Consider the following 11,745-nt stretch of genomic DNA (forward strand, 5'->3'; position numbering starts at 1 on the left):
TGAGGAAAGATTGGATAGACTGGGTTTGTTCTCCTTGGAACAGAGAAGACTGAGGGGAAATGTGATTGGAATGTACAGCATTTTGAGGGGACTGATTGAATCAATGTGAATGGTCTATTTACTTTCGCACAGAGGTAAGTGATGAGGGGGCATAGATGAAAATTGATTGATAGAAAAATTAGAGGGGAAGTGAGGAAAACCTTTTTCACCCAGAGGTTGGTGATTGTCTGGAACTCACTGCGTCAAAGGGTAGTTGAAGCAGAGACCCTCAATTCATTCAAAATGAGTCTGGATATGCACCTTAAGTGTTGTAAGCTGCATGGCTATGGACGAAATGCTGCAAGGTGGGATTAGAATAGGTGGATCATTTTTTGACCAGCACAGATATGATGGGCCAAGTGGCCTCTTTTTGTGCCTTAAACTTTCTGTGTTTTTTTCTATGTGGCTTCTCCTGCATTTTGCTGATAGCAACTATACTAATCTTTTATCATTGTTCTATTTTCCATCTTTTCTGTTTGTTTCTGTATCTTCATCGCTGTGCTTATCCTGAGAGTGGCGCGCAACTGAACCCCGGTTCTGTTGCCTTGGTTGAACTTACCACTGCTGTCTGGAGACTATCTACGGCTGCTACATTGATTCAAACTTCCACTGATGCCTGGAGACACTTGGATGCTGTTAGCCTGTTCTAGCCTGCTAGTGCTACCTGGAGATACACTTAAACTATTGTATTCGCATAACCTGCTGCTGCTGCCTGGAGACACTCCACTGCTGTTGCCTTTGTGCAACTTTTCCTTGGTGGCTGGGAACACTCTGCTTCTGTTACCTTGGTTTAACCTGCCACTTCTGCCTGGAGAGAGAGTTCTCTGGAGTTTTCTGTTTTCGCTTTGCTCGTTTAGTAATACGTGGGGCTACATTTGTTACTTTTGAGTCTGCAGGAGCCCTTCTTGAATCTACAGAATTTTGAAATAAAACCACAAATAAAATCCCTATAGCCATCTCCTTCAATATTCTAGGATGTCGCCCATCTTGTCTCGGGGTTTTATGAACTTTCAATCAAATTAATGTTTCGAGAACTACCTCCTTATTGATGCTAATTGCTTTCATTTCCTCAGTTTTATAAGTCCCTTGGTACCCAAGTATTTCTGGGAGATTCTTAGGTGTTCCTACGTGACGCCAAGCACAAAGTAATTGCTTTGTCTTTCCGCCATTTCCTCATTCTCCACCACAAACTCTCCTGCACTCCAACCCCCCCCCCCCCCATACCCCGTCCCCCTCGCCCCCCACGCTTGATTCGCCTTTGTGACTGACAGGAATGTATATTTGTTGAAAACCATGTAATAGGTCTTTCAATGCCAGTTCTTGCCTATGTCTACGATCAAATCTTTAATGTATTTCCCAATCCATCATAGCCAACTTGCCCCTCATACCCTCGTAGCTCCCTTTGTTCAGATTTAGCAAACTAGTTACATAATAAGCTGTGTCTCTTTCAAACACAATGTCAAATTCTATCACATTGTTGTCACTATTTCCTAATGGCTCCTTTACAGCAATGTTGTTATTTAGTCATTTCTCAAGCATGATACTAAATGTAAAATAGCCCGATCACTAGTTGGTTTTGCAACGTACTGCTTCAAAAACCCATCTCGTATACACTACAAGAATTCATCCTCCACCGTACATTAGTACTAATTAGGTTTCCGCAATCTGTGTGTAAGCTAAGTCGCCCATTATTGCTGTATTTTCCATGCTACATGCAGATATAATTTCCTGATTTATACCGTGCCCAGTATTACCAGCACATATTGGTGGCCTATAAACAAATCACACCAATGTTTACTGGACCTTGCTGTTCCTTAGCTCCACCCAAACAGATTCTACATACTGCTTCTACCTTCTAAATGCCTCTCTCACTAATGTGCTGATCTCTTCCCTTATTAACAGCCCTACCCCACTACACCTCTGCCTATCCATACTAAATGATGAATGTCTGAATTTTCACTTCCTAGTCCTAGTCACCCTGCAACTATGTTTCCACAATGGCAATTAAACCATACCAATTTACAGTTATTTCTGTCTTCAAATAATCTACCTTGTTGCGACTGCTTCCTGCAGTTAGACAGAGTGGCCTTAACTTCGTCTTAACGTTATTCCTCACCTGACCCTATTTCATGATTGTCTTCATCTCTTCTGCCTTCCAACTTGATTTACTGCTTCTCTACTTCCCGTTACTTGTTTTTCATCCGTCCAATCTGAGCTTTATTTTACGTTACCAACCCCTTGGTAATTTTGTTTAAACCCTCCCCAACAGCACTCATAAATCTCCCTGTGATAATGTTCGTCCCGGTCTTGCTAAGGTGCAACCTGTCCATTTTGTCCACGTCCCACTTCCCCTAGAACAGATCCTAATCCCGAAGAAATCTGATGCACTCCCTCCTGCACCAATTCGCAGCCACGTAATAAATTGCTTAATCCTCCCATTCCTATGCTCACTGCACCTGAAAGTAGGAATAATCGTGAGGTTACTGTTTTTGAGGTCCTGCGTTTTAATCTCGTTCCTAAGAACTTAGCTCTGCATTCAGGGCTTCATCTCTCTTCGAACGTTTGTCATTGCTACCAATGTGACTCCTCACCATCCCCGAGAAGAATATCCTGCAACCGCTCTGTGGCATCCTTGACCCTGGCGCCCGGGAGGCAACATACCGTTCTGGTGTCACGTCTGCGGCTGCAGATACACCTGCCAGTTCCTCTAACTGAATAATCACTGATCACTATTGCACTTCTACACTACTTCTTGCTCTCCTGTGCAGCTGAGACATCCGTGGTGTCACGGACCTGGCTCTTGATGAACTTCTCAGAGCATTGGCATCTCTCTCTCTCTCTCTAGGATGCACATCTGACTGCTGCTATTTGTTTCTTCCTTTCAGCCTCCAGAGTTAGGAAAACCTTTCTAATTTATTTGGATCCAAAGTCAATAGTCATATACCTTTAACAACGCTCAGAGGCCATAGCAACACAACAAGGCCTTCCTTTGTGTTCTGGTGTTAAACGTTGCTACTCCAATTAGCAGTTTAGAGCCTATGGCTTCTCAAGTGCAGTCGGAAGAGCAAAACCCATTGTCTTTTTAGCGTTGCAACCTTGCATCCTTCTTTCAAAAGGACCTTTTATCTGGTTCCCTTTTCCTCATCTGACAAGATCCCTGGCTTGTCACTGGGAGAACTTTGTCTGAATGTCCATTTTACAGTGCATTAAATACTCATTTTTAAAACATGAGAATACTAGAAAGTCCAGCATACTACGAAGCCATAACACTTCCTCTTTTGATTAGAACATTAATTACTGGAGTAGGTAATTTTTCACAGTATTATCAAAATAAAACATTGCAATCATGTCTATCACTTACATTTTGCATACTACACAAGCATCAATAGAATTTTCATTACTCCAAGTTGTCTTCCTCTATTATACCATCACTATAAATTCTGGATAGGGCATTGGGAATCACTTTGTTTGTTCCTGCAACATGTACAATTTTAGGGCCAATGGTTGCAACATTAAAATGCAATGAAATAATCTGGCATTGTTAGTCTTAAATCTCTTGAAAAACATCACTGGTGATAGTCAGTATAAGCAGAAATTTCCCCTTGACCATTATTGGCATATACATCAAGAAGTTGCCGACCCAATACGAGACCTAAATCTCCTTATCAATGTTGGAGTACTTCCATTAGTAATTGTTTCGTTTTCTAGAGAAGTAACTGACTGATACAAAAGGTAGGAACGAATTTGCCGTAGAATCCACTCGGCCCTAGGAATTTTAGTATCACTTTGCTTTTGTCTTATTGAATGGAAATTCTATTACCGCCTGAACCTTAGCTTTCCCAGGCTACACTTGACTTTGGTCCATGTTATCTCCAAAATAGTTCATTTTAGCCTTGTCAATCTCGCTCTTTGCTAAATTTATTAGCAAATAGGCTTTATCTAACTTATCAAACAGAGCCTGTCATTGTTCCACATGATCTTTGGAAGTGTCACTGTTATAGTTAGATGACAAGTGCTGTGGTTGCTTCATACTGTTCACCTCCCAACTGACTACCACCGTATTTTGCTTAAAATGGTGAGTTAGCCCCTGAGTGATTTACTTCCCAAGTAAACAGACACTGACAGGTTTTCTTACAGGTGCAAAACAGAACACAAGCTATTTATTGAACAATATTTTTTCCTAAAAATGCTCACAGCACCGCTCACACACACATTCACTCTTACATGCGCTCTCAACAGAAGATACATAGAAGGCAAAGGGTAATAGTTGAAGGTATGGTACGGTTTTATGATTTACGGTTAACCAGTTGAATCTTCTCAGTAGGGAAGTCTTTGTTAAGGATGCAGGCAATGTACCAGGGTTTGGAATTCAAGGCCACCCATTAATGAATGAATGAGCTCAATTTTGTTATGATGTGTGTACTTCACACCTCACTTGCCTCAGAAGAAATCTATTCAGTTCAGGAATGACTCTTGATTATTCCAGGATGGCTTCAGTCAATATTGCTTAGTCTGGAATGTAGCCTTTGTCCTTTTGAGACGGTGAGGCAGTGTTTGAATACACAGACTAGGTCATCTGAACTTTGGCAGAGATTTATGCAGCACATTTCCCATTTAATTTTTTCAAAACATAATTCAATTTCCAAGATTCCACATTGAACAAAGGTCCCATCTTGAAGGTAGGAATATGCTATGTCTTTTCTGGGCGTGACACAACCCTTCCACACAGAAAATAAAGTGGAATCTTGATTTTTATTTCATTTTGAGAGTAAAGTAGGAGAAGCAGGACACGCATTCTCATTCGTTTTGGCATGTACAACTCAGTCTTACAACTGATGCATCTGACGTTGTCTGCCACAGCCATTACCTATTCAAGTCTGAGTTTATAAGATGTGCCACCATTATATTAGATTTTTGTGTTTGGGGGGATGGCGTGTGGGTGGCGCGGAGTGTTAAAGTCTGGCTCCAGGAAGACCTCTGTTTCGAAAACGTCGTGCTATCTATCCGTTTCCCACTTTTAAATCCCAGTTAGGTGATGTCGGATGGGGTTGGATTTTTCTCGCGTCTCTTTGCTGTTCCTTAGGAATTTTAAACTAACAGACATGTGGCTTTTGGTGAATTTTGAGCGAAGCAGAAATTAGGTTTGGACTCTTTGGTCCTTGAATGGATCGAATATCACAGGTTATTGCAGAGGCATTTGTCAACGTTTGTAATGCCGCTACTGCATTGTCCTTGCTGTTTTAAGATTTTACCGCTTGTTAAGGCTTTGACCCGTTAACTCCACAACACATGGAGTTAATAGTGTATGTATTGGCACATTGTTAGTTATTAATCTAAAGGGGAGCAGTGTTTGATAAAGTTTTTCTTCTTTCCCTGTGAGGTGTCAGTGCTATTCTCCTTCACAGAATCAAATCACAGAAACACAGAATTGTTACAGTGCAGAACGAGGCCAATCTGCCCATCATGTCTGCACCAGCTCTCCGAAAGACCAATTCACTCAGTTCCATTTCACTGCCTTTTTCCCATAATCCTGCACATTCTTCCTTTTCATATACCTGTCTAATTTCGTTCTGAATGCTGCAATAGAACCTTCCTCCAACATACTCTCAGGCAGTGCATTGCAGAGCTTAAACACTCTCTGTGTGAAAAAGCTTTCCTAATGTCACTTTTGTTTCTCTTACCAAACACTTTAAATCTGTGCCCTCTCGTTCTCGACCCTGCCACGAGTGCGAGCAATTTCTCTCATTCTGCTCTACCAAACCCCTCATGAGTACTGCGTACAGTTTTGCTCCCCATATTTAAGAAAGGATATACAGGAATTGGAGGCAGTTCAAGAGATATTCACTAGGCTGATTCCTGGGATGAAGAGGGTATCTTATCAAGAACGGCAAAACAGGTTAGGACTTTATTCATTAGAGCTTAGAAGAATGACCTTATTGAAACATACAAGATTCTGAGCAGGCCTGACAGGGTAGACGTTGAGAAGACGTTTTCACTCGTGGAGGAATCTCGAGTTAGGGGGGCATAGTTACAGACTAAGGGGGCACTCATTTAGAATTCAGATGAGGAAGAATTTCTCCACTCCGAGAGCAGTGAATGCCTGGAATTCCCTATCCCAGGAATTTGTAGTGCATAGATCACTGAAAGTATTTGAACAAGAGGTAGATAGATTTTTGAAATATTGTGGAGTTGAAGGCTTTGAAGAGCTGGCACGAAAGAAGAGTTGAGGTCTGGTGCAGGATAGATCAGCCATGATCTTATTGATTGGCAGGGCAGGTTTGAGGGGCCGAATGGTCTACTCCTGCTTCTATTTCTTTTGTTCTTATCTTCTTCAATGACGTGAGACAATTTATCAGAATTGAGTCAATAATACTTCTGATTAATGGGTGTAGTTGTCCCTATATCAACCACAAGAATGACCACAGGACTTCGACCTGGCTTTTCTGCAGATACTGCTTTCAACTCCTTTGGTAATCCAGTGACGTCCCTTCTATGCTGTTCGGAAAGATAGAACTGTACCAAAAACACTTTTGTGCTTGGCAGTGCCACTGTTGTGGGTTCGGTTTGAGATTTCTCGACCTCTACTTTTCACTATTCTTGTCTGCCTTTCTCTGTGGAGGTCCGCAATTCACAATCGATATTTCATTCTGCACATAAGAGATTTTCTCAGCTTCCATTTCAGAATATGCTGTCTGACATATTTTCCTTAAATTGGGGTCCGCCTGTTGTGTCACAATCAAAGAGGATCTCTTAAGTAATTCAGCCTCGCGATTCAAATTCCTGAAACATGTGTCAGCCAGACAGACATTCAGCTTGTCTTTTAAAACTACTGACTCTGCCTTATCTTGCTCAGTCCAATGTGGGACCTGGTCACTTTTTGGTCCCACAATATTCTTGGGAACTTTTCCTGTCAAATCTCCATTTTGGAACCTCAATCGGCCTTTTCAAGCCCCTTTGGAAGGACAACACCTTATCCCCAATCAATTCATAACCTATAGACAAATCTACCTCTTCACTGTGCAATTCAGGGATGATGTCCACGATTGTAAGACCTGTGACCACATCCCATTGAAAATTCAGCTGATGCAATAGAACGCGAAAATGACTTCCATTCCTGCTCCAAACTATGAATTTCGCATTCAGTGAACTATTTGGATGGAAAGCCATATGCTTTGCTACCATTAATGAAGTGTTTGCCGGGTATCTCTAATCAGAAAAATCGACATGCCTGCCTCACCAGATGGATATCCTTGAGCAGAAAATCCTTATCCTTGAGCAGAAAACGTCTATTTTCAAAATTTCATTCGAGTTTTAATGACTGGTATCAGCAATCAAATACTCAGAATTTTCTCTTGCAAATTCCATAAATAAATGATTCTGCCGTTCCATTAGATTCCTGAAATTTTGCTGGCAAGCCTACTGCAGCTATTCATATACATTATCAACCGCAGTTTTAGCCACTTAATCGTGAATTTTTCCTCTGAAGGTAATGTAAAAGAGACAGAGTTGTCATTGGAAATCACATCATCTCTCTCTCTCTCTCTGTCTGCAAATGTTTGAGTTTTGAAAAAGACACACTAACTTCTATTTACGATTAGAACAAAATCAATTGTGAACGTTCCTTCTTTTAAATTCAAGCCAATTGCACTTCTTCTTCTTCTTCGGCCTCCTTGTCTCTAGAGACAATGGGTAAGCGCCTGGAGCTGGTCAGTGGCTTGTGTAGCAGCGCCTGGATTGGCGATAAAGGCCAACTCTAGAGTGACAGACTCTTCCACAGGTGCTGCAGATAAAATTGGTTGTCGGGGCTGTTACACAGTTGGCTCTCCCCTTGCGCTTCTGTCTTTTTTCCTGCCAACTGTTAAGTCTCTTCGACTCGCCACACTTTCGCCCCGCCTTTATGGCTGCCCGCCAGATCAGGCGATCGCTGCCAACTGACTCCCACGACTTGTGATCAATGTCCCAGGACTTCATGTTGCGTTTGCAGACGTCATTAAAGCTGAGACATGGACAGCCAGTGGGTCTGAGTCCATGACGAGCTCGCTGTACAATGTGAATTGGGGATCCGGCCATCTTCCATGCGGCTCACATGGCCAAGCCAGCACATACGCCGCTGGCTCAGTAGGGTGCATATGCTGGGGAAGTTGGCCGCATCGAGAACTTCTGTGTTGGAGATTCGGTCCTGCCACCTGATGCCAAGGATTCTCCGGAGGCAGCGAAGATGGAATGAATTGAGATATCGCTCTTGGCTGAAATACGTTGTCCAGGCCTGGCTGCTGTAGAGCAAGTTGCTGAGGACAGAGGCTTGATACACTCCGACATTTGTGTTGCATGTCAGTGCGCTATTGTCCCACACTCTCTTGACCAGTCTGGACATAGCAGCGGATGCCTTTTTCATGCACTAGTTGATTTCTGCATCGATAGACAGATTACCGATGATAGTTGAGCCTAGGTAGGTGAACTCTTGAACCACTTCCAGAGCGTGATCGCTAATGTTGATGGATGGAGCATTTCCGACGTCCTGTCCCGTGATGTTCATTTTCTTGAGGCTGATGGTTCGGCCAAATTCGTTGCAGGCAGCTGCAATCCTGTCGATGAGTCTCTTCAGACTCTCTTCAGTGTGAGATGTTAATGCAGCATCGTCAGCAAAGAGGAGTTCCCTGATGAGGAATTTCTGCACTTTTGTCTTCGCTCTTAGACGGGCAAGGTTGAACAACCTGCCACCAGATCTTGTGTGGAGGAAAATTCCTTTTTCTGAAGACTTAAACGCCTGTGAGAGCTGCAGGGAGAAGAAGATCCCAAACAGTGTAGGTGCGCACTGTACCCCTTTTAAAGCCTCTGAATACAAATCGCGCATTTGCTCGAAATTTGAAATGATCTCAGGAAAAACGGCTAACATTAAAACACGGAACATGAACTTCTCTGAGGCGGGTTAAAGAATCACACATCAAGAATTCATATTTAAATAGATTTGCTAGAACAACTAAACGAAACGTCAACATTAAATAAACAGTAGGTAATAGTTAGCTAATACACATTATTTCAGAGAAAGCTATTTCCTGTTAAGTTATTAACAATCGTTAAAATCCCACACCACACGATCTCAGAGAATGAAGTCCCAAACTCTTCCAGTTGCTGTGGGTTGTATCTCGCAGTGTCCTTCTCAGAGCCAATGGTCTCTTCGCTCACTTGATTTCGAACATATTCGTCTGGACTTCCGTTAATAAGGTAATCTCTGGTGGCCTAGGTGGTCCTTTCTCCTCGGCAAACCTACAGACTTGGAGCTGGGTTCAAATATTCGAATAACAGCAAAATACTTCGGATGCTGCAACTCTGAAATAAGAACAGAAAGTGCCTTAATACTCAGCACGTCTGGTAGCATCTGCGGAGAAAGAAACAGAGCTAACGTTTCTGCTCTGCGACCCTTCATCAAAGCTGTGCTGATGAAGGGTCGCACAGCTGAAACGTTATCAGTATTTCTCTCTCCACAGATTCTACCAGACGTGCTGAGCAGCTGAGCATTTGGCCACTTTCTGTTCTCGTTTCAAATTTTAACAGCCTTTTGCTGGATCAGGGATCAGATAACAGCAGTCTTCCAGAAACAGAATGCTGTTTTTTCCCTGTCTATCTCTCCCTTTTGGCTGGTAGGTCTTTTCTCATACCCTTACATACATTTAGACCCAGTAAATCCAGCCGTATATATGCAGATCAATAGTCAACAGTCAACTGCAATTTGCCTTTCACAATTCTCATCGACCATTACTCTCACCGGAGCAAAACTATATGGACTGTTCTTTGTTTCCAACTGTCAAGATTACAAAATCAAATATACATTTTATATCTCCTGTCTCCATGGTGAAAGTCTGTGCGTTTAGGAGAGTGAAGACCATTGTTCATTAGCTGTTACAACCTTACACCCTTCTTTCAGGAGGGTCTTTGATCTGCGTATATTGTTCTCAGAGAAAGCAAGACCGTTGTCTTGTCAATGGGCATATGTTGTGTCAGGTTACATGTCTTTTTTAAGTCTATCACGCGAGGCCGGTTTCCATGGCTGGGCAAGCATTTATTATCGATACCTACCTGCCCTTCAGAAGGTGGTGGTGAGCCGCCTTCTTGAAGTGCTGAAGCCTATGCAGATACACGCAGTGTGGTCAGGAAGTGAGTTCCAGGATATTGACCCGTAACAATGAAGAAACGGTGATATAGTTTCAAGTCAGGATGGCGTGTGACTTGGAAGAGAGTGTGATGTCGGTGGTGGTTCCATGCATCTGCTGCCTTTGTCTTTCTAGATGGTAGAAGTCGGTGTTTGCAAGGTGCTGTCCAAGGAGACTAGTTGTATTTGTTGCAGTCTGTCTTGTAGATGTTATACACTGCTGCCACTGCGCATCAGTGGTGGAAGTAATGAATATTGAAGGTGGTGTATCGGTTGCCAATCAAGTGGGCTGCTTTGTCTTTGATGGTGTACAGCTTATTGAGTGTTGTTGCAGCTCCACGCATCCAGGCGAGTGGATAGTATTTCACCACATTCCTGACTTGTGCCTTGTAGATGATGGAAAGGATTTGGAGGTGCGTTAGTCACGCAGAATTCCCAGCCTCTCATCTGTTCTTCTAACCACAGTATTTATGTTGATGGTCCCGTTCAATTTCTTGTCAATGGTAACTCCCAGAATGTTGCTCCTGCAGGCTTTCGCGATGGCAATGACTTTTGATGTCAAAGCCTTTTGATGTCAAAGGGAGATGTTTTGATTCTGTCTTGTTCGAGACGGGCTTTGCATGGCACATATGTGGCGCGAATGAAACTTGCCAGTTATCAATTTAAGACTGAATGTTGCCCAGGACTTGCTGCATATGGATCCGGATGACATACGCATCTGAGGAGTTGCAAAAGGTGTTGAACATAATGCAATCATCAGCGAACGTCCCACTTCTGACCTCATGATGGAGGAAAGGTCATTGATGAAACCTCTGAAAGTGGTTGGACCTGGCATTCTACCCTGAGTAGATCCTGCAGTGATGTCCGAGGACTGAGATGATTGATCTCTAATAACCACAATCATTTCATTTGTGATATGGTAGGTGTCCCCGTGATTCCCATTGACTCCAGCTTTGCTAGGGCTCCTTGATGACACACTTATTCAAATGCCACAATGATGTCAAGGGCAGACAGTCTTACCTTAACTCCTGTGTTCAGCTCTTGTGTTCATATTTGAACCAAGGATGTAATGAGGTCAGAAGCTGTGTTAGCAGGCGCAAAACCAAACTGCGTGTCAGTGAGCTGGTTATTGCTGAGCAAGTGCCCCTTGATCACACTGTCGACAACACCTTCAATCACGTTGCTCATTATCAAGAGTAGACTGTTGAAGTGGTAATTCACCTGGTTCAATTTGTCCATTTTTTGTTGTGTACATGACATACCTGTACAGCACGAACTTGGCTCAGTGTGCGGCCAGTTCTCGTGCACAAATCTTTATTACTATCGCCAGAATTTTTACAGGGCCAATAGACTTTTAGTATCCAGTGCATTCAGCCGTTTCTTGATTTCACGTGGAGTGAGTCGAATTGGCTGAGGACTGGCGTCTGTGACATTGGTGAGCACAGGAAGAGGCTGAGATGGTTCCCGCACTCGGCACGTCTGGCTGAAGACAGTTGCAAACATTTCAGCCTTGTCTTTTCAACAAATGTTGAATGCTTGCCCAATCTTGAGGATTG

Source organism: Heterodontus francisci, unplaced genomic scaffold (genome assembly GCF_036365525.1).
Source record: "Heterodontus francisci isolate sHetFra1 unplaced genomic scaffold, sHetFra1.hap1 HAP1_SCAFFOLD_99, whole genome shotgun sequence".
Classification (NCBI taxonomy): Eukaryota; Metazoa; Chordata; class Chondrichthyes; order Heterodontiformes; family Heterodontidae; genus Heterodontus; species Heterodontus francisci.